Source organism: Mustela nigripes, chromosome 8 (genome assembly GCF_022355385.1).
Source record: "Mustela nigripes isolate SB6536 chromosome 8, MUSNIG.SB6536, whole genome shotgun sequence".
In the NCBI taxonomy this organism is placed as follows: Eukaryota; Metazoa; Chordata; class Mammalia; order Carnivora; family Mustelidae; genus Mustela; species Mustela nigripes.
The window spans coordinates 20,999,655-21,023,603 of record NC_081564.1 but is presented as its reverse complement, the minus strand read 5'-3'; the positions used below and the strand labels follow the sequence as shown (position 1 = coordinate 21,023,603).

The window sequence follows — 23,949 nt, the reverse complement described above, 5'->3', positions numbered from 1 at the left end:
CCTTAGGTGGTTGGTTTTATTAGAAGAAGAAAAAAGAAAAATGTGGTGTAGATTGTATAGTGATGAAGAGATGGGCTCTGCAGCTAGACTGCCTGTGTTTGAATTATAGCTCAGCTGGCTTAGTAACTGTATAGCCATTACTTACCCTCTCTGTGCTTCTCATGTCCTCTCTACTGAAAGGTGAATGGCACCTAGCTCTTTGTGTGGCTTAGAGGATACAATGTAAATGTGTACAAGGAGTGCCTCACACATAAAATGTGCTTACCAGGTTTTTCCTGTGAGTATGACTCTATCCTACAGTGAAGCTGGCCGTGGCTCACCAGGCGCCTGTGCTTTTGCATTTACTCTTTCCTTGGCCTAGAGTACCTTTTCCTTGTCCTCTCCTTAACTTGCCTTCCTTTTGCCACTGGTCCTACCCTTAAGAGCTAACTCAGTCTTCTTCTTCTTAGTGAATCCTTCTATCATTGCTGTGCATAGTTGGCCGCACCCTCCTTTGACTATACTTGTATGGGCTACAGTCATAGCCCTGTACTATAACTGTCAGTGTGTCTGTCTCTACCTGTGTAAGTTTTCGAAGGCATAGGCACAGAGTAGGAATTGAATGAGCGAATCTTTGAAAAAATGTAATGTGTTTATTGGACAAGATGGTCAACGATCTTCTTCTTCTTCTTTTAAGATTTTAAATATTTTTTTTGACACAGAGAGAGAGAGATCACAAGTAGGCAGAGAGGCAGACAGAGAGAGAGGGGGAAGCAGGCTCCCTGCTGAGCAGAGGCTCCGATGCTGCACTTGATCCCAGGACCCTGAGACCATGACCTGAGCCGAAGGCAGAGGCTTAACGCACTGAGCTACCGAGGCGCCCCTGGTCAATGATCTTCAACCAGTTGGCAAGATTCTTCGACTTGCCAGTTACTGGAGATGCCCAACTTGCAAGTTTATCTCTACCCATTTCTCACCCTCTTAGAACACCATATGGACTATGAGTGAGGGTGATTTGTTAAAGGGGTATTCTTAACTATGCACCTATTAAAAATAAAGTCCAAGTGATGAGGTAGTGTTGCACAATATTGTGAATGTACTGAGTGTAGTGGTATCGTATAGTTTAAAATGGTTAATTTTGTATTATATGAACTTCCCCTTGATTGAGAAAAAAGGGGGGGGACTAACAGTTATTTGTAACACATCAGTACAGCAACACCAAAGTTGTAAAACCCCTGGAGTAAATCTTTGTTTCCTTTTACCTGAAATATTTTTGATTCTGTAAGATTGGTAAGGAATGGTCATCTATAGAAAACTACTTCCAGGAACATTCGAGAAGCTGGGAATGGTTGATAGACTTGATAAGAAGTGAAGGAAGTCAGCAATGAGAAAATCTGATTTGGCACCTTTAGTGTTCAGGAGCTAGCCAGTAAACATTGCTGGTGTGAGAGGCTACAGTTTAATTGGCCCAACCTCAAAAAAGGGCGCCAGCAGCCACCTTCATTTTGCCAGTCAGTTACAGTGATGACATGCTGTGGAAAACACTGTGGAAGCAAGAAAAAACCTGAAGTCGTGGCCGGCTCTGTCAGCTTTTGCTTCCACAGTGAATTCATTAAAATATTAATAACAATGTATGTCTCAGCTTTAAAATTTGCTTTTATTGATATGTTAAAACCCTGTAGTGTTTTTGAAAGCTATAAAAATTATATCATTTAACTGACATTTTCAGGATTTACATGAATCTTTTGTCCTGAACTTTCTTGTTAGTGCCCCCTTCCCTTTTTGTTTTTTGTAGCTAAAAGGAGTATTCTCATTTGATTGAGTCCTTTGTTATTTATTGTGTTAGAATGTTGTCTTCATTGTTTTGAGTAGTCTGTGCTTTTAGCATATATTTTAAGAAAAACCAGAAAATTGTGTCCTTTGGCTTATATCTTCTTTGTAATAAATTTAGCATTCTAGAAAATACACGAAATTGGCTTGATGGCAATTGTCAAAGCTGCCCATCAGCTTTTTGCTGGTAGATGTCTCTTAGTTTGGACTTTCATTTTTTATTTTTTAAAGATTTTTATTTGTTTATCTATTTGACACAGAGAGAGAGAGGTCACAAGTAGGCAGAGAGGCAGGCAGAGAGAGAGGGTGAAACAGTCTCCCCACTGAGAAGAGAGCCCGATGCGGGGCTCGATCCCCAGGACCCTGAGATCATGACCTGAGCCGAAGGCAGAGGCTTAACCCACTGAGCCACCCAGGCGCTCCTCAGTTTGGATTTTTAAAGGACTGAAATAAATTTCTCTAGCTTATTTCTGATTATGTAAGTAAATGTCCATTCATGAATGCACCCATATTTCTAGCATTATTTAATTGTGGGCTTTAATATTTTGGATTTCTATCATGTCAGGGACTGAGACTTGTAGAGGCACAGATTTTGAGGCAATTCTGTTAGAGAGCAGTTAACATTTAGAATAGGGTCAAAGTAGAATTGGGAGCCTAGAGGTCATTGTGGGGACTCACTGTGTTTGGGTATGTACTCTCTCGACATGCAATATACATACACTTGAACCTAGAAAGATAATAGCTGGGGGTAAGGAAGGAAGAAACTCATAAGGAAACTTGGTTGCACACTCTGGGATAACTTTGTTGTATCCCATATTGTCATACCAACACTGACTAGATTAGATAATGGGTTTCTTTTCCATTGACAAATGATTTTTTATTTTAGTTTGTCCAATGTGTGTGTTTGTTTTAAGGAAAATCAAAAAACAACATTTTGAATCTGAAAACAGACCGAATGCCAACTTGTTTTATGTAACTAAAAACTGTGAGTGTCCATTATATTTATCTGGATCACTACTTCACTTCTCTGACAATCAGTTGTTAAGCATATTTTATATTTTTAACATTTATAAATGAGCACAGCAAGTATACATGCACACATTTCAGGATTACGCTCAGTTGTGGTATCTGTGAAAAACTATAGTGTTTAAGCCCAGACTTAGGAGATCTTTTTGGAGTTGTGTTTGTGGAATTGAGATTATCAAGCATAAATAAGATTGTTGTTTTTGAAGAGTAGAGAGAAGATGTCATAATGAGTGATTGTGGACTCATATTCATTTTGATTGAGTTTTGGGTCTTCATTACTTTAATAAATAGTTTTTTTCCAATAGAGGGTGGGCTTGAGAAAGAATAGATAAAATGCAAACCACTTTGTTTTACTTAATTTTGGTAAAGATTTTAGGTTGAACTGTGTGAAATTGCTGATGTTTGATCATCTTTTACCTAAAGAAATGGAAATTTAGTATGGTTCAATTAATACTTGGGGGTTAGGAATGGTGCTGATAAATATTGAAATTAATACTAAAATGTGTTTGGGGGATTAATTATGAATTAATTTCAAAGTCACTACGGTTCCCATGAAAAATTACTACAGTAATATTTAATTTGTCTATGGTGTTCTTGTGAATTTCTTGTTAACTCAAACTTAATTCATTAACTGCCAGCCATTGTTAAATTTCAATCATTTTTTGATGTGAAATTTTCTAAAATATGTTAACACATTTTCTGCCTTCTTAAACAGAAGGTACTAAGTGTGATTTAAACTTCTCTTGGTTACTTAGGATATTAATCACAGACATGAATTATTCTACTTTGCTATAATATAGCAATACTACTGAAGCTTTTAAGGAGTATAGAATTATTTGCTCCTATACTGAATTACCCGAGGGCTCTTTGTTTCTTTTAAAATACTTTTATATCTTCTTTGTACAGTGTTTTTCTTTCTTTCTATGTTGCCCAAAGTAATGCTGCTGTCATGTGCCTACCTCTTGCAGTTCTGTTGTGTGTATCTGTTTCCTGTCTGTGGTGGTTAGGAAACCCAGCTAACTGAGTCTTACTGTGATTAAGATGAAAGTAAGTACTGTGAATGAAGGTTTCTCTTATGAGTGTGTGAACTTTATAGAGTATGAACCGTGGCTTTCTATTTTGTTGGCATAGAGGTTTTTTGTTTTTTGTTTTCAGACTTTCTGGCTTTAGGCTGTGTTTTAAATAGTTGAGGTGGTTAAATCAGTGACCTTTTGATAAGTGAGGTATTTATTATGCTGTTGATGACCGAGAGTTAGATATATTTGAGGATGCACGGCCAAAGGAATTGAAAACATTTGAGTAATTTGATAAATAACACTATAGTTTTCTCGTCTCTGTCTTTGCTTTGGTATATCTGGCTTGGTATTTTAAAAAATAGCTTGTTCAAATATATACACACAGTAAAAGACTATGGCAGAAGAAACTAATAGCAGTGGCTCATATGAAGGTAGAATTGCATATCCTTAGGGAGTGTATGTGATTGCCTTTGAGAAGAAATGACCAAAGAATGTGGGATTTATTTTAATATTAATTAGTTACATATTAATTGATACAAATATTATTTTTATAGTGACACAAACATTACTTATTTTAAACAACTTCTTTGGCTTTAGCTTAGGCTCTTGCTAGACAGTATTTATGATACTGAGACTAAGACATTTTTAGAAATGAAAGCACCTTAAGGGGCACTTAGATTACAGATTAGGAAGCAGAGCACCAACTGGAAGGGTAAACTGGCCCCCTCAGAATCATGTAGCTATTCTGAGGCTGGCTTAAATCTGGGTATTCCAAGGAGAGACCATATCTACTGGAGTGTATTGCTTCTACTTCTCTAGTAATTTGGAATAGGGTTGGTCTTGTTTGTAAGAAAAAAAAAAAAAAAGAAACCACTTACATGGATGGTATAGTTCAAAGACACAAGAAATCTTTTGCTTTCAGATACCTCTTCTGTGACTTATTTTCCTAAGATTGTCCTTTGTGCTCATGCTTTAAAAAGCTAGAGTAAAATGCAAATATGATAGTAGCATTTGTTTGCTGTTTAATAGCTTTTTAAAAAATACTTTAATTTATTTGTCAGAGAGAGAGACAGAGAGAGAGCACAAGCAGGGGGAGAGGCAGACAGAGGGAGAAGTAGACTCCCTGCTGAGTAAGGAGCCCGATGTGGGACTCAATCCCAGGACCCTGGGATCATGACCTGAGCTGAAGGCAGCTGCTTAACCAACTAAGCCACCCATGCATCCTGCAATTTGTTAGTTTTGCTGTTGCTTAGCAAGACATTCAGGAATGGTATAAAGACCTTTAAAAAAAAAAAATGTTACATTAGTCACCACACAGTACTTCATTAGTTTTTGATGTAGTGTTCCATGATTCATTGTTTGCATATAACATCCAGTGCTCGTTGCAAAATGTGTTCTCCTTATTACCCATCACCAGGCTCACCCATGCTTCCATTCTCCTCCCCTGAAATAAGTATAAATACCCTCTTGTCATAGCTGGTAGGGAGAGATTCTTGAGTCACGAGGACCTTCCTTAGTCACTGAGAGGCCTGCGTTGTGGTGGAGGATGGGGTCACTTTGATGGGGACCATGTGTAGCCAAGAAGCAGCATTAAGGGGGCTAGGAGTTCTGAAACACTGACTCCATCTTTGGCTCTCCATCTTATTCCTGCCAGTGCAATGACCTGCCTCATTGCTCCCTGTTCCAGGCCCCTGGAAGTTCATGTATGCCTTGACTAGAATGTAGGAAGGCTTGTTCAGATCTTCTTTTAAAGTGGCACACAGAGACTCCACTTTAGACAACTAGTAGAGGTCCTCTGGTGAATAGATGTGCCACTTGAGATAACTCCCCTGGGACTTCACCTCTGTGCCCTAGCTTTATAAAAGCTATGGCTTAAGGTCTGAACAGGGCAGAGAATGCGGTGGAGGCTGGGGCAGAGAATGGTTGTCTACCACCTGGATCATCCATCTGCCAGATGCCCCCTGTCAGTAAGTTGCCCTGAATAAAACTCTTTCTACACCTATGGGGTGGTTTGCTTTGGTTTTTGGTCTTAAAGTGCCTTCTTGGTCTGGAGAATATTGACCCTCCTCCTCCTTCTAACAAGGAGTCTGTGATTTAGGAGGACAGTTGAGAGTGAAAATAGAGGATATTGGCCACAAACTTCACATACTTCATAATTTCAAGGGAGGGCCAGTTCTAGGTCAGAGTAGTGGATACAAAAGGACCAAGAGTAAGGGAAGAAAAATTAATGAGTATTATCAATAAAGATCAAATAATGTCTCAGAAAAGTAAATGGTCTATGTAGGTTTACACAAATATGAAATAGACCTCACTGGTAAGTAAATCATATCAGGATGTACTTGTCTCTGTTCTAATTATTTCTGATGACAGCTATGGTTCTTGAGAAATTTTTTTTTTTTTTAAAGATTTTATTTGTTTATTTGTCAGAGAGAGAGAGAGTGAGAGCGAGCACAGGCAGACAGAGTGGAAGGCAGAGGCAGAGGGAGAAGCAGGCTCCCTGCGGAGCAAGGAGCCCGATGTGGGACTCGATCCCAGGACACTGGGATCATGACCTGAGCCGAAGGCAGCTGCTTAACCAACTGAGCCACCCAGGCGTCCCAGTTCTTGAGAAATTTTAATGAACAATATAAATGCTATCCCTTTTATGGTGGTCACGAAACAAACAATTTAGAAGAACTGGGTTATTATGGAAACCAGTGTATTCAGTAAATAAGTGTAACTGTGGGTAAATTGTCTGTGTTAATTTGAACAGAACTGTTTTATTTTTTAAAGTGGATACATAACAGATCTTTGCATTGCATTGTACAGACTTAAGAATGAACAAGAATGTAAAATTCCTAAAGCTAATTTTTAAATTATACATTTATATAATTTAAATTATAAATCTGTAGACTATTCTGCTGACAGAAGATTAAAAGAGGATAAAAATGTGGAGAAAGTAACTCAATTTCTTCATCTCTGAAAAATTTAAACAGAAAAATTCTAACTTTAAGAGATACCAGTCAAGGGGCACCTGGGTGGTGCAGTGAGTTTAGCCTCTGCCTTTGGCTCAGGTCATGATCCCAAGGTCCTGGGATAGAGCCCAGCATCGGGCTCTCTGATCAGCAGGGAGCCTGCTGCCCCCGCCCCCCACCTGCCTCTCTGCCTCTCTCTGTCATATAAATAAATAAATAAAATCTTTAAAAAAAAAAAAAGAGAGATACCAGTTAAAGGAAGGAAGGATTTTCAGTTATAGGTCATTGACTATGTTATTACATAAGCAACACTTATATTGCTTATCAGGAAAGATTAATTGGCACAAAGTTTATATAATCTCATCATGAATGAGTTTTAAACACTGATATAAAAATGTACAAAATTTGGGTAAGTAGGACCAGATAGTTGTTCAGTGTTTAAAATGTTTAGAATTTCTTAATGGATTCTGTAGCCATTTCAGAGATTGTTTCAATGATATATACTTTCATTTTATTTTATTTTTTAAAGATTTTTATCTATTTATTTGACAGAGATCACACATAGGCAAAAACAGGCAGAGAGGGGGTAGGAAGCAGGCTCCCTGCTGCACAGAGAGCCCAGTGCAGGGCTTGATCCCAGGACCCTGGGATCATGACGCAAGCTGAAGGCAGAGGCTTAACCCACTGAGCCACCCAGGCGCCCCAGTGATATATGCTCATCATTTGAAAGATAAGAATAATTTTAAAGCCCAAATTTCTTTTAAATGAACTAAGTGATTAAGCATTTACTAAAGCTGTTGGAGATGCAGATATAAATAAAATACATTTGCTGTGGAAGGAAGGGTGAGGCCAGTGCAAAAATACCTGAACTGTGGAGCGGTGTGTGTTTAGTAATCACCAGCGAGAGTCCATAAAAAGAGATGTCACAGCTGAGTTGGTAAAAGAAGGGGAAGGATTTGGAGTTTGGGATAGAAGTTCATAGACCAAGAGAGTCTGCCTGGTAGAGTGGCATTTCACCTAGACTTGGTGGGCTGATTTTTCCCAGATGGAGATGAGGAGGCCATTTCAGGCAGTGAGAATAACGGAGGGAAAGACAAACTCTGAGCATGTTTTTACAACATGGTGAGGAATCCTAGTTTGGCTGGAGGATAAGCTTCAAATGCCAGCTGAAATCCGGACAGTAATTGGCCCCAAAGATGGTGAAATTAAGTTTTCACATGCTTATTCTCCTCCTAATGCTTGGTGAGTAACTGATTTTTCTCACACGTTCTTATTAAAGGAAAATGAAAAACTGAGTAGGTTGCAAGTGATGGAATTTTATTTGACTCTGCAAGGATTTTTATAAATACTACAGCAGCTGTTTATATGTTTTTCATGATTGCCCTATGCATATCAGAATGATTCTCTTCATTGTTTCTGCATAAGTCCACATTTGACTCAACTTTATCTTTGAATGTTTGCCATTCTCATTTTGTTTGTACTCCCTTGAGTAGTGTTAGTTACCTGATGATAGGAATATCATAAATTTGGAATTCCAAGCACTTCCAACTTCAGAATGTCATCTCTTTACTACACATATTATGTAGTACTGTTAAACAATCAGTTTGAGGTCTGTAGCACAATTCACAAAGCAACAAATCTCTCCTGTATTTCCAAATAAAGTCCTTGAAGGGAATATTTGCAGAATGTGCTATGGTGGTAAATTTAGAGAGTACAAGATAATTACTTGTAATTATGGCAATTTCTGTAAGGGAAATCATCTTAATTTGTTCCTACTAAGAAATAGAATTGCTCTACTCATAGCATTTGAATCTTTTTAGGAGATTAATGCTGTGTGCCTTCATTACTTTGAATGGACATTACAGCTTTTCACTGCATCTGAAATTACCCCTTTAATTCACGCTTCTGTGTGAATTTCTGTTAAATGCAGCCTTCACTTTTAAAATATCATATTCCAAAGCTCTTGTTGGAGAGAACTTACAAGTCCATCCTAAGCAAATTTTGAAAGAATAGTAGTACATCTCTACCAGGAGAATAACTCCCAAAGAAGCCATAGTTTGGATGGTGAAAAGAGTCTTTAACTTGTGCTTGGAGCATTCACCTGTCATGTTATTCCCTGAAGATTTTAAAATTTAGATGGCCTTTAGGCTGATGGGTAATTACTATGGCTTAAAAGGAATGCTGTGTCTCAGCATTTTTAAGAAGACAGCATTCTGACTACTTTTTATTTTTAAGTATTTAATTATACTGTCTGGAAAGGTAACTTGTATGTAGTTAAGACAAAATTGGAGTGGGAAGAATGGGTTTATACTAGAATATAATTAATTGGAAAGAAGATTGAAACAGAAATGATGGACATATGTCTCCACAGGTGACAAAAGTACTAAGTATGGAAAGCTAACTCTTTGTTAGGCTGAGATTGTCTACAAAAATAAGTGGTTTCAGTTTTCAGAGCTGGTAGAGTGGCTTAAACAATTCTGAGTTTTCAATTAGCACCTATTTCTTCACATTATACAGGAATTCTTTTGGCTGCATGGAGTTGAGACTGGGGACTTGGTGTTAAAATTTCTGTCTCCCCCGATGTCAGTTACAATACTTAGTAATCAGAAGTCATGCTCGAGTATAGCAGCTTGTAAGCTTGTAGGTAGGATCAGGCAGAGCTAGAGAGAGGCAAAAGCCACAAGTGACTCGAGTTGTTCTTTGATTTTGAAATGTCCTGCCCTTTCTACTAAGAACTAAGCTTGTAGTCAAACTTGGGTTAACTGATTGAATAATTATTTCAATATGCATTTGTTGAGGACCCATTATGTGTCAGATGCTGACTATTTATTTCATAACGAGGAGGAAAAATGAGTAGTGCTTAATAGTAACTCCATTATCTCAAAATTTGGGATAGTTCAGTTTATCCTTATGAATGTTTGCTCAGTAAGTTAGTAATTACTGAATTTGAGAGAACCAACTAATTTACTAACTATAAGCACTCTAATAATTTATGAAGTGTTAGACATTGGGAGTACAGATACAGATATAACATGATCCCCATTCTCAAGAAGCTTACAGTCTAGACAGGAAGTCAGAAGAGAAAATAAATTATTGTAATACAATGTGATAACAACAGTACCACATATGGGGTGCTATGGGAACATTGAAAAGCTGGAGAAAGGAGGAGTAGGAGGTGAGGTGAGCTAAGCATTGAACTATGTATGGAAGTTGTCTAGGTTAATAACTGGTGTGTATTTCTAGAATAAAGACTTCCTTAACACTTATTCTTTCATTTTTATTACAGTGATTTTCAAAAGTAAACTAATTTATTTTAATTTAATTTAATTCATTTACTTGAGAGAGAGAGCATGAGAAGGGAGAGGGTCAGAGGGAGAAGCAGACTCCCTGCTGATCAGGGAGCCTGATGCAGGACTCAATCCCGGGACTCTAGGATCATGACCTGAGCCCAAGGCAGTCGCTTAACCAACTGAGTCATCCAGGCACCAAAAAGCAAACTAATTTTAAAAGGGTTCAGCACATTTTGATTTCATTTATTATTTCCATGTTATCATATCATAGTTTGATTTCTTTTTAATACTTCTAGAAGATAAGTATGCATTTCCTGTGTATTCACTTAAAATTAGATTAGTTTTCGCAGTTGGATTCTTAATAAAATGAGTACTGCCTTTGGAAAAATGTCTATTCAGGTCCTCTGCCCATTTTTTAATCTGATTATTTTTTTTGGTGTTGAGTTATATAAGTTCTTTATGTATTTTGGATATTAACCCCTTGTCAGATACATATTTGTAAATATCTTCTCCCATTCCATGGGTAGCATTATTGTTCTGTTAACAGTTTTCCTTTGCTGTGCAAAAGCTTTTTATTTTGATGTAGTCCCAATAGTTTAATTTTGCGTTTCCCTCGCCTTAGGAAACATGTCTAGAAATCTCTTCCAATGACCAGTGTAGAGAAATTACTTCCTGTGTTCTCTTCTAGGATTTTAATGGTTTTAGGTCCCACATTTAGGTCTTTATTCTATTTGAGTTTATTTTTGTTTATGGTGTTAGAAAGTGGTCCAGTTTCATTCTTTTGTATGTAGCTGTCTAGTTTTCCCAGCATTATTTATTAAAGAGACTGTCTCGGGAATTGCTTTGTTTCTTAATATATCTTTGTTTTTGGGTTAGATGAAAGAATTAATACACATAACCAATATGGAAATATTTTTTTCTTATGGGCTGAACTTAATTAGAAGGAAATAAGAAAAAAGGCAAAAGAAAGAATAAAATGAGAAGGCTATAGAAATATAGGGATGTAATAGAAAAATATTGGTAGCAGCAGAAAGGTTAAAAAATTCTTGTAAAGGCTACAAACTGTTATTAAAATGTGACATAGTGAAATCCATTTATCAGGTTCCTGGATTTAACATTTCCCTAGAGATAAGAAAATATTGCTAAGTGCCAAAGTATTTTTCTCACATTTAATTTTTACAGTACTTAAAACATTTTCCTACTTTTTTTCCTGAAAAATATTATGAGGCTTTCACTTTGTTATTAAAGGACTAAAAATTTTTAACAATGTAAAGTTAGATAAGAGAGCTGCTTCATTCCTTTAGTAAATTTCACAACTGGGAAAACATTTTCTCCTTCCTGATTTTTTAAGGGTAGGTAAGTTTGAGGTGGTATGGAAAGAATCTCTTAAGTTTGATGCTGCCTGTGATGGTGTGAACTGTGGTAATTAAGTCTCCAGTAAAGCTATGAATTGTTCAGTTGTTTGGTTACTTTTTTGTTTGTTTTTGATGGAGTGCTTTTCTTCTTCTTCTTTTTTTTTAATGTATTTATTTATTTGACACACAGAGAAAGATGGCACAAGTAGGCAGAGCAGCAGGCAGAGAGAGAAGGGGAAACAGGCTCCCCACTGAGCAGAGAGCCCAATGTGGGGCTCGATCCCAGGACCCTGAGATCATGACCTGAGCCGAAGGCAGAGGCTTAACCCACTGAGCCACCCAGGTGCCCCTGGAGTGTTTGTATTCTTTTTGAGCTCTCCTCGATGAAAGGGCATTTCTGAACTTGATTAGGAGGAGATCAGGAGGAGGGCCCTTGAGTCTGTCTACTCTTGCCGAATAGCTTAGATAAGAACAGGAACTGAGCGGGTGGAGCATGCTCTAAGTCTTGTCAAAATATTCTAGTTAGCTCTTGCTTGGTGCAGAACTCAGTGGTCCCCTTCCATCACAGCAGCCTTAGGAATCAGAAAGACACCTGGGAAATTGTAGAGACCCTTTGGGGTTAGAATGTGACTGTTTTAGATTAGAGATTCCTGGGGACAGCCAACTAACTGCATGAAGATGGATTCAGAAAACTGACTGTGTAAGTAAGACTTTATATTTAATTATATTAGTTAATAATGGTTTTTGCTTAGGTTTTTTTTTTTTTTTAAGACTTTATTTATTTGACAGACAGAGATCTCAAGTAGGTGGAGAGACAGGCAGAGAGAGAGAGAGAGGAGGAAGTGGGCTTCCCGCTGAGCAGAGAGCCTAATGTGGGGCTCGATCCAAGGACCCTGGGATCATGACCTGAGCTGAAGGCAGAGGCTTTAACCCACTGAGCCACCCAGATGCCCCAGTTTTTTTTTTTTTTTTTTAACTTTGGTATTTTTTTAAACTTTGGTATTGTTGGAACCGTCCTCAGCTGTACTGAAGAGAACAAAAGGAAGATTTTGCTGTTGTTTTCCTCTATTCCCCCTAGGTTAGTTCATTCATTGAGCAAATATTTACTAAGTGCTTACTGAATTCTGATGAGGGAAGCAACACACCTGTTGGTGCCAGTGAGATGGTGACAGTCACTATCCAAGTGACAAACTGACTAACCCCAGGCCAAGTGAGACTTTACTGGAAACAGCTCTGACACAAACACAGGAAATACTACTGGGCTCTGTTAGCGAGGAAAATTTTCCCTTACTCTGTCTCCATAGTCCCCCATTCCATTTCAGTTTTATCAAATTGAACTCCTCAGGGCCTCTCACACCCTCTTCTCTCTGAGGCTCTCTGAGATCCACCAAGCTGAATTAATTCTTTCTTTCACTGCACTGTTTTAAATCCTTATTAGGGCAGTTACTGGGGTTTGATCAGTTGATCAGTGAATTGATTGATAAGTTCATTCGTTCAGCATATGTTTGTTAAACATAATGAATCAGTCATTCAACATATCAGAAGAAGGGGGCTGATGAGTAAGACTCTATCTCTGTCTTCAGTGAGCTAATTGTGCATTGCTTATTGCTTGTCTATACCGCTAACTCCTACTACGTCTTAAACCCATAAAGAGCAGTGATGGTTCTTACTCCTCTTCTCCTGGGTGCCCAGCACAGCACCTGACTATAACAAGGCATTCAGCAAGTGCCTTTGAATATATTGAATTTGTTTTTGTTTCTGTCACAAAGAACTGAAGATGCATGGATATTGCTCCATTATAGTTGAAATTTGTATAATAGGCTTATATTGGAGGAAACCAGACAGCTTATATTAAGTGACACATCCAGCTGTATTTAGTAAGTCTGTAACAGATGAGTTCATATTTGATACTTTTATGTTAATTTACAAGCCACTGAACTATTGTGACTTACTTTAGCTTATTTTAAATAAACTGAAAAACTGAAGAAATATGTATTTGAAATATAATTTGTAGTAGAAACAAAGGGTTGGATCTTTGTTTATCCCGCACAATGATTTAGTAAGCAATAGAGTCAGATGTCAAAAGGCTTTTAGGTCACTGGTTGAGTAGAGTTGTGGTTTATTATTTACCTTTTGCCTACCACAAATGTTCTTCTAATCCAAGAACCCAGAGTAAATGTTTGCTGAGAGTCTCTGCAATGCCTAAACAATGAAATATTCACATGCTTTAGTGGTAGCAAAATTGAATGGCAAACAGCTGCCAGCAGCCATTCCTAACTGATCGAATCCAGGAGGTTTGTGAAAGGGGAACATATGGATAGGAGCTAACTGGAAATTAGCAAAGATCTAAATGTTTGACTAAATGTGGTTATAGTTTGGTATGGTAAAGCCCAGAGGTGAGAAATGACCTCGTATCAAAGCCAAGTGGTGAGAAAGAGCTTTACTGGAAACAGCTATGGCACAAACACAGAATTAGGTATGAGATGCTTTTTCCTGGGACTACATTCAAAGGAAGTTGTTATTAGACTTACACTATGGCCTGAATAATGATATAATACTTCAAAATGACCTAAAAAGGCAAAATTTCTGCCAGGGTGTAGTTGGGAAGCATATATTACTATCTAATTATAATACAGTGTTCTCAGTTTTTTTTTTTTTTAAAGATTTTTATTTATTTATTTGACACACACAGAGAGAGAGAGAGATCACAAGTAGGCAGAGCAGCAGGCAGAGAGAGAGGGGGAAGCAGACTCCCTGCTGAGCAGAGAGCTCAATATGGAGCTCGATCCCAGGACCCTGAGATCATGATCTGAGCTGAAGGCAGAGGCTTAACCCACTGAGCCACCCAGGTGCCCCCTGTTCTAAATATTTTAATGAAAGTATATACTACAAATATGGGACCACTGAGAATGGAATTTATTTATTTATTTTTTTAAGATTTTATTTATTTATTTGACAGAGATCACCAGTAGACAGAGAGGCAGGCAGAGAGAGAGAGAGAGAAGAGGAAGCAGGCTCCCTGTGGAACAGAGAGCTCAATTCGGGGCTCAATCCCAGGACCCTGAGGTCATGACCTGAGCTGAAGGCAGAGGCTTTAACCCACTGAGCCACCCAGGTGCCCCTGAATGGAATCTTGAGGGAAATAGAGGTTTCCCACCTTTGCAGAAGGTTTTGTTTCAGACAGAAAAACCTATGCAGCATTATAGGCAGAAACAGGAAGGTGTGAAACACTAGAACACATTTGTTTAATACTTGTTTGTTTATTGTGGGAGTGTAAAACATGATGGGTGTAACTAGTAAGAGCCTAATTTCCTGTATTCCTTGATATAAATAGTACTAAAAAAATGATAATCAGGAAAATGTATTTCTTTCGGTCTTAGTCATATTTTCTTACTTTTTTTTCTCTCTTTTGAGAGAGTGTGCACATGCAGTGGGGGAGGGGCAGAGAGAGAGGGAGAGAATCTTAAGCAGATTCCATACTGAGTGCAGAGCTGAACACCAGGCTCAGTCTCACGACCCCGAGATCATGACTTGCACAGAAATCAAGAGTTGGACACTTAACCCACAGAGCCACCCAGGTGCCCCTTAGTCATATTTTCTAAAGTTTAATGCAGCATCTGTTAAATGAATGCAAGAACAACCTTCCATTGCATCTTTTCATATGCAGTTATTTTATTAGGTATTTTTCCAACTTATTTCATAAGGTTACTTTTACATGAGCTAAATATACCAAAGAGCCTGGCATTTCCAGATGTAACATTCAACATCCAAGTTTAAATGGCTCTAGTGATCCCCAAGAGTGATAATCTGTGATCTTGATAAAGCACACAGTGGACCATGTGTCACCTGTGAGTTGCTTAAGTTCATAGGAGAGCGTAACTGGCTACCCAGCAACCTCATGTTAACCTCTTTACAATACACATTTGCATTACTGCTAGTGTCCCCTGCCTCCTCCCTGCTATGCAGTGTCCTCCATCCTCCTCTTCCTTACAATGCCTGTGTGCTATCCAGTGGCCATCATCAGCACTTGGAAGCCTTGCTCTGGTTTTGCACAGACAGGTGAGGTTAATGTTGTTCCTATAATGATGGACCTTAATGGACTTCAGAGTTTATTTGCATGGCAGAATTTATTTTAATTGCCTCATAAATTCTTTTAGTCTAGTATTTATAGAACCATTGAGGGTCTGAAAAGGGTTATCTAAAATTTTCAGTCATATCTTAGTGAATTTTGCAGGGGATTTGGAATGATTCAGAGGTCTTTAGGAATATCAGGGATCTGTAGCAGTTTCAAGTTTTTGACTGTTAATCTAGAATCTTTTTTATCTCAGATACATGGTATGTAATAGCTATATTTTCTTCATAAAAAAAAAAAAACTGACCCGTGCTTTTGGTATTTTGAGTGAAGACTGGAAATGAGCAGGGGCGCCTGGGTGGCTCAGTGGGTTAGGCCACTGCCTTCGGCTCAGGTCATGATCTCAGGGTCCTGGGATCGAGTCCCGCATCGGGCTCTCTGCTCAGCGGGGAGCCTGCTTCCCCTTCTCTCTCTGCCTGCCTCTCTGCCTACTTGTGATCTCTCTCTGTCAAATATATAAATAAAATCTTTAAAAAAAAAAAAAAAAAAAAAAAGACTGGAAATGAGCAAATGATAATAAAAGTAATTTGTATTATCCATCGATAGAAGTTGTTAATGTTAACAATATATTTAAAAATATATATATAATTGATTTTAAAATAAAAATTAGACTTTTAGTATTTATGAAATAAGGGCTTCCTGAGTTTTAAAATGCTTTCAAGCCTCTTATAGAGGCAAGGATAAAACTTATTTAATGTTATTGGATGGCAAAAGGTATGGACTAAGAATTTAGAGATATATGAGATTTTAAATTACATATGAAAAAAATGTGTTTGTGGTGTTGAATTACATGGTTCCAAAAGCAGCTTTTGACCATTAACCTCTGAATCCCTCTGAATTCCTCTGAATCATAAGGATGTATGTTTGCCCGTTTGTATATAACCCTCCTTCCCCTGCTTACTGCTCATCAAAGCCATTTATCAGAAAAGGCATTCAGATTTAAAGTGAGAGGAAGACCACTTCCTTTTCATGTTCTTGAGCTCTACATTATTATTATTTTTGCGTTGAATATAACATTTGGTGCTTTGTGGACTTATCAGAGATACTTCTATTCATTCACTCCTCTTCTTTCCTCTTTAAAAATTCCAATGATTATTTTTAAGAGAAATACAAGTGAAGATCATAACATCCCCAATGAATCTGTTTAAAGATTATATATTAGGGGCACCTGGGTGGCTCAGTGGGTTAAGCCTCTGCCTTCAGCTCAGGTCATGATCCCAGGGTCCTGGGATCGAGCCCCGCATCAGGCTCTCTGCTCTGCAGGGAGCCTGCTTCCTCCTCTCTCTCTGCCTGCCTCTCTGCCTACTTGTGATCTCTGTCAGATAAATAAAGAAAAAAAAATCTTTAAAGATTATACATTAGACCACATTTCTTGCTTTTTTTTTCCCCCCTTGACTATGTACTTATTATAGCTCTTCCTGATTTGCAATAGCAACCATAGGCATTTTGTTAAATGCCTTAAACAACTATATAATTTCATCAGTTCTTGTGTAAATGATATTTCTTCTTTAAGTAGATAATTAGCCATAACTTGATAAATATTGCTAATATATATGGAAAAAATATTCCAATCTCATTAGTCATCAGAGAGATATGATGTACCTCTTTTGGACTCCTATTTCTTTTGATGATGTGCTTCTTTGTAATTTTTTTTTAAGAAATCATTAAATTACCCTGTAAAATGGAACCAAAACAATTCTTTTTTTTAAATGTATTTCTTTTTTAATTAACGTGTAATGTATTATTTGTTTCAGGGGTACAGGTCTGTGAATCATAAGGCTTACACACTTCACAGCATTAATCATAGCACATACCCTCCCCAATGTCCATTACCCAACCACTCTCTCCATACCTCCCTCCCCCCCCGGCAACCCTCAGTTTATTTTCTAAGATTAAGAGTCTCTTATGGTTTATCTCCCTCCTGATCCCTCTTTAATTTTTTTCCTTCCCTACCCCTCAAACCCCCCACTTTACCTCTCTGCTTCCTCATATCAGGGAGATCATATGATAATTGTCTTTCTCCGATTGACTTATTTCGCTCTGCACAATACCCTCTAGTTCCATCCATGCCATTGCAAATGGCAAGATTTCTTTTCTTTTGATGGCTGCATAGTATTCCATTGTATATATACACCACATCTTCTTTATCCATTCATCTGTTGATGGACATCTAGGTTCTTTCCATAGTTTGGCTATTGTGGACATTGCTGCTATAAATGTTCAGGTGCACGTGCCCCTTCGGATCACTACATTTGTATCTTTAGGGTAAATAACTAGTAGTGCAATTGCTGGGTTATAGGGTGGCTCTATTTTCAACTTTTTGAAGAACCTCCATGCTGTTTTCCAGAGTGGCTGCACCAGCTTACATTCCCACCAACAGTATAAGAGGGTTTCCTTTTCTCTGCATCCTCGCCAGCTTCTGTTGTTTCCTGACTTGTTAATTTTAGCCATTCTGACTGGCGTGAGGTGGTATCTCAGTTTTTTGATTTGTTTTTCCTTGATGCCTAGTGATGTGGACCACTTTTTCATGGGTCTGTTGGCCATCTGGATGTCTTCTTTGCAGAAATGTGTGTTCATATCCTCTGCCCATTTCTTGATTAGAATATTTGTTCTTTGGGTGTTGAGTTTGCTGAGTCCTTTATAGATTTTGGATACTAGCCCTTTATGTGATATGTCGTTTGCAAATATCTTCTCCCATTCTACCAGTTGTCTTTTGTTTTTGTTGACTGTTTCCTTTGCTATGCAAAATCTTTTGATCTTGATGAAATCTCAATAGTTCATTTTGCCCTTGTTTGCCTTGCCTTTGGCGATGTTTCTAGGAAGAAGCTACTGCGGTGAGGTGGAAGAGGTTGCTGCCCGTGTTCTCCTTAAGGATTTTAATGGATTCCTTTCTCACATTGAGGTCCGTCATCATTTTGAGTCTATTTTTGTGTGTGGTGTAAGGAAATGGTCCAGTTTCATTTTTCTGCATATAGCTGTCCAATTTTCCCAACACGATTTGTTGAGGAGACTGTCTTTCTTTCATTGGACATTCTTTCCTGCTTTGTTGAAGATTAGTTGACCATAGAGTTGAGGGTCTATTTCTGGGCTCTCTGTTCTGTTCCGTTGACCTATGTGTCTGTTTTTGTGCTAGTACCATACTGACTTGATGATGACAGCTTTGTAATAGAGCTTGAGGTCGGGAATTGTGATGTCACCAACTTTGGTTTTCTTTTTCAACATTCCTCTGCCTATTTGGGGTCTTTTCTGGATCCATATAAATTTTAGGATTATTTGCTCCATTTCTTTGAAAAAAATTGATGGTATTTTGATGGGAATTGCATTACACATGTAGATTGCTTTAGGTGGCATAGACATTTTCACAGTATTTGTTCTTCCAATCTAGAGCATGGAACATTTTTCCATTTCTTTGTGTCTTCCTCAATTTCTTTCATGAGTACTTTATAGTTTTCTGAGTATAGATCCTTTGACTCTTTGGTTAGGTTTATTCCTAGGTATCTTATGGTTTTGTGTACAATTGTAAATGGGATCGACTCCTTAATTTCTCTTTCTTCTGTCTTATTGTTGGTGCATAGAAATGCAACTGATTTCTGTGCATTGATTTTATATACTGACACTACTGAATTTCTATACAAGTTCTAGCAGATTTGAAGTGAAGTCTTTTGGGTTTTCCACACAAAGTATCATATCATCTGCAAAGAGTGGTAGTTTGACCTCTTCTTGATTTGGATGCCTTTAATTTCTTTTTGTTGTCTGATTGCTGAAGCTAGGACTTCTAGTACTATGTTGAATAGCAGTGGTGATAATGGACATCCCTGCCTTGTTCCTGACCTTAGTGGAAAAGCTCTGTTTTTCTCCATAGAGAATGATACTCGCTGTGGGTTTTTTATAGATGGCTTTGATGATATTGAGGAATGTACCCTCTATCCCTACACCATGAAGAGTTTTGAAAGGATGCTGTACTTTGTCAAATGCTTTTTCATCATCTATTGAGAGTATCATATGTTTCTTGTTCTTTCTTTTATTAATGTATTGTATCACATTGATTGATTTGTGGATGTTGAACCAGCCTTGCAGCCCTGGAATAAATCCCACTTGGTTGTAGTGAATAATCCTTTTAATGTACTGTTGGATCCTATTGGCTAGTAGTTTGGTGAGAATTTTTGCATCTGTATTCATCAAGGATATTGGTCTCTAATTCTCTTTTTTGATGCAGTCTTTGGTTTTGGGATCAAGGTAATGCTGGCCTCATAAAATGAGTTTGGAAGTTTTCCTTCCATTTCTATTTTTTGGAACAGTTTCAGGAGAATAGGAATTAGTTCTTCTTTAAGTGTTTGGTAGAATTCCCCTGGGAAGTTGTCTGGCCCTGGGCTCTTGTTTTTGGGGAGAATTTTGATGACTGCGTCAATCTCCTTACTGACTATGGGTCTGTTCAGGTTTTCTATTTCTTCCTGGTTCCGTTTTGGTGGTTTATACCTCTCTAGGAATGCATCCATTTCTTCCAGATTGTCAGATTTGCTGGCGTATAGTTGCTCATTATATGTTCTTATAATTGTTTGTATTTCTTTGGTGTTGGTTGTGATCTCTCCTCTTTTGTTCATGATTTTATTTGGGTCCTTTCTCTTTTGTTTCTATAAGTCTTGCCAGGGGTTTGTCAATCTTATTAATTCTTTCAAAGAACCAGCTCCTAGTATCGTTGATTTGTTCTACTGCTTTTGTTTGTTTGTTTGTTTCTATTTCATTGATTTCTGCTTGATTTTTATTATTTCTCTTCTGCTGGATTTAGGCTTTCTTTGCTGTTCTTTCTCCAGCTCCTTTAGGTGTAGGGTTAGGTTGTGTACTTGAGACCTTTCTTGTTTCTTTTTTTTTTTTTTTTTTAAAGATTTTATTTATTTATCAGAGAGAAAGAGGGAGAGAGAGTGAGCACAGGCAGACAGAATGGCAGGCAGAGGCAGAGGGAGAAGCAGGCTCCCTGCTGAGCAAGGAGCCGGATGTGGGACTCGATCCCAGGATGCTAGGATCATGACCTGAGCCGAAGGCAGCTGCTTAACCAACTGAACCACCCAGGTGTCCCCCTTTCTTGTTTCTTGAGAAAGGCTTGTATCGCTATATACTGTTAGGTCCCCCAATGATAGGTTAGTGATCAAAGGAGTGAGACTAATACAAAGTGAAGGTCAAGCAAAGCTTTATTTCGCGCCAAGCATCGAGAATCAAACCGATTGTTCAGGGCGAGAGGACGAACAATCTTACAGAGAGGGCGACCCCTCCCAGCCTCACAGACTAACTTTTATAGAGCAAAGGCCATGTGGTTGAGCCTGGCCATACATGGTGGCCAGTTGAATTACAATTCACCCCATGATGGCTATTTGAACTAGCCTGTCACCTTGGTCAGAATTGGTGCCCAAAAGGCAGGACCCACACTCCTTGGCAGCTAGGGAGACAGTATACGTGCTTTACTGATCGGATGTCTCCACTTGGCCCAACTCATTCCTGCATTTGGGCTCTGTTAGCCGGCACTGGTCGACCGTATTTTACTGGTTTCCAGGACTTGCTTTTAAGTAAGTTTCCCTGGTGGTGGGGGGAGAAGGGTCAGTTTAACTTTTACTGCATAAACAACAAAATCACTGTTTAACCAACCGGATGGAATCACTCTGGCTAAATAGGCCCTTACAATACTTTCCTCTCACAACTGCCTTTGCTGTGTCCCACAGGTTTTGAACAGTTGTGTTTTCATTATCATTTGTTTCCATGAATTTTTTCAAATCTTCTTTAATTTCCTGGCTGACCCATTGTTTCTTTAGTAGGATGCTGTATAGCCTCCATGTATTTGGGTACTTTCCAACTTTTCTCTTGTGATTTAGTTGTAGCTTCAGAGCATTGTGGTCTGAAAATATGCAGGGAATGATCCCAGCCTTTTGATATCAGTTAAGACCTGATTCGTGACCCAGGATGTGATCTATTCTGGAGAATCTATGTGCACTAGAGAAGAATGTGTATTCTGTTGCTTTGGGATGGAATGTTCTGAATATATCTGTGATGTCCATCTGGTCCAGTGTGTAATCTCAGGCCTTTATTTCCTTGTTGATCTTTCACTTGGATGATCTGTCCATTTCGGTGAGGAGGGTGTAGTCCCCTACTATTATTGTATTATTGTTGATGTGTTTCTTTGCTTTTATTAATTGGTTTACATAGTGGGCTGCTTCCACGTTATGGGCATAGATATTCAAAATTATTAAATCTTCTTGTTGGACAGACCCTTTGAGTATGATATAGTGTCCTTCCTCATCCCTTCCTATAGTCTTTGGCTTAAAATCTAATTTATCTGATTTAAGGATTGCCACCCTAGCTTTCTTTTGATTTCCATTAGCATGGTAAATTGTTTTCCACCCTCTCACTTTAAATTTGGAGGTGTCTTTAGATCTACAATGGCTTTTGTGTAGACAGCATATTGATGGGTTTTGTTTTTTTATGCATTCTGATACCCTGTGTCTTTTAATTGGGCATTTAATTGGGGCATTTAGCCCCAACTTTTCAATAAACTATTATTTTCAATAAACTATTTTTAGTTTTTAAACTTTTAAATAAACTATTATTTAGTTACCATTAATTACCATTAATATAGTGCCATTGTATTGCCTGTAAGGTGACTGTTACTGTATATTGTCTCTTTTTCTTTTTTGGTCTACTACTTTTAGGCTCTTTTTGCTTAGAGGACCCCTTTCAATATTTTCTTCAGGGCTGTTTTGGTGTTTACAAATTCTTTTAGTTTTTGTTTTTCCTGGAAGCTTTTTATCTCTCTTTCTATTTTCAGTGATAGCCTAGCTAGAGATAGTATTCTTGGCTGCATGTTTTTCTCATTTAGTGCTCTGAATGTATCATGATCATGCCAGTTTTTTCTGGCCTGCAAGGTCTTTGTGGATAAATCTGCTGCCAATCTAATATTTTTACCATTGTAGTTACAGACTTCTTGTTTCAAGCTGCTTTCAGGATTTTCTCTTTGTCACTAAGACTTGTTAGTTTTACTATTAGATGATGGGGTGTGGACCCATTTTTATTGATTTTGAGGGCGGGTTCTTGGTGCCTCCTGGATTTTGATGTTTGTTCCCTTTGCCATATTAGGGAAATTCTCTACTATAATTCGCTCCAATATACCTTCTGCCCACCTTTCTCTTCTTCTTCTGGAATTCCAATTATTCTAATATTTTTTCATCTTATGGTATCACTTCTCTCTCGAATTCTCCCCTCATGGTCCAGTAGTTGTTTGTCTCTCTTTGCTCAGCTTCCTTATTCTCCGTCATTTGGTCTTCTAGATCACTAATTCTCTCTTCTGCCTCATTTATCCTAGCAGTAAGAGCCTCCATTTTTGGCTGCACCTCATTAATAGCTTTTTAAATTTCAGCTTGGTTAGATTTTAGTTCTTTTTTTTTTTCTTTTTTCTCCAGAAAGGGCTTTTATTTCTCCAGAAAGGGTTTCTCTAATATCTTCCATGCCTTTTCTGAGCCCATGTAGCACCTTGAGAATCGTCATTCTGAACTCTAGATCTGACATATTACCAATGTCCGTATTGATTAAGTCCCTAGCCTTTGGTACTGCCTCTTGTTCTTTTTTTGTGGTAAGTTTTTCTGTCTTGTCATTTTATCCAGATAAGAATATATGAACAAGAGAATAAAATACTAACGGGGTGGCCAAGATCCCAGAAAAAATGTATGCTAACCAAATCAGAAGAGATACCAAATCGGGGTGAGAAAAAAGGGGGTAGAAAGAAATTTTTTAAAAATTTAAAATAAAATTTAAAAAGATATGTATCTTTTTAAGTTTTATGTGTGTGTGTGTGTGTGTGTGTGTGTGTATTAGACTGGTGAATAGAATGAGCCACCCACTTGATTTTGGGTGTATTTTGGTCTCTTAGAAGAAACTACATACTATATTCAAAAATAAGGGTAAACATGATGAGGGGATGGAATATGACTATAACGATGAAAGTTTAAAAAAAAATTCTAAAAAAGGAATTGATAAGATATGTTGGGTGGAAAAAGAAAGAAAAAAAAAGTGGAGAGAATTTGTTCAGGCTGGAGACTAGACCAAAGCCCTGTAATAGATTTAGGGTATATTTTGACTATTAGAAGAAATTATATCCCAGAATTTTTTTTAAAGAAAAATCCCTGTATGTTTACAAAAGTTAAGTTAGATACAATGAAGGATATATCTATAATAATGAAAGTTTAAAAAGATTTTTTTAAGAATGGTATTGTTAAGATAAACTAAAAAACATTAAAAGAGGAAAGAGGAGGGGCGCCTGGGTGGCTCAGTGGGTTAAGCCGCTGCCTTTGGCTCAGGTCATGATCCCAGGGTCCTGGGATCGAGCCC

The 23,949-nt window shown here is 37.9% G+C and overlaps 1 protein-coding gene across 4 annotated transcripts in view; it reads left to right on the top strand.

Annotated features, from left to right (window-relative positions):
- The window catches only part of TTC28 (tetratricopeptide repeat domain 28), a 637,573-nt gene that overhangs the window by 221,324 nt on the left and 392,300 nt on the right, over positions 1–23,949 (top strand). Inside the window, exon 1 of one of the 4 annotated variants that reach the window (XM_059408720.1) lies at positions 12,039–12,150. The exons of the other annotated variants lie outside the window; for them this stretch is intronic. The gene's annotated coding sequence lies outside the window, so the exon portion shown is untranslated. Of the gene's footprint in view, positions 1–12,038; positions 12,151–23,949 lie in introns of those variants that run through there. 4 annotated transcript variants of the gene reach the window in all.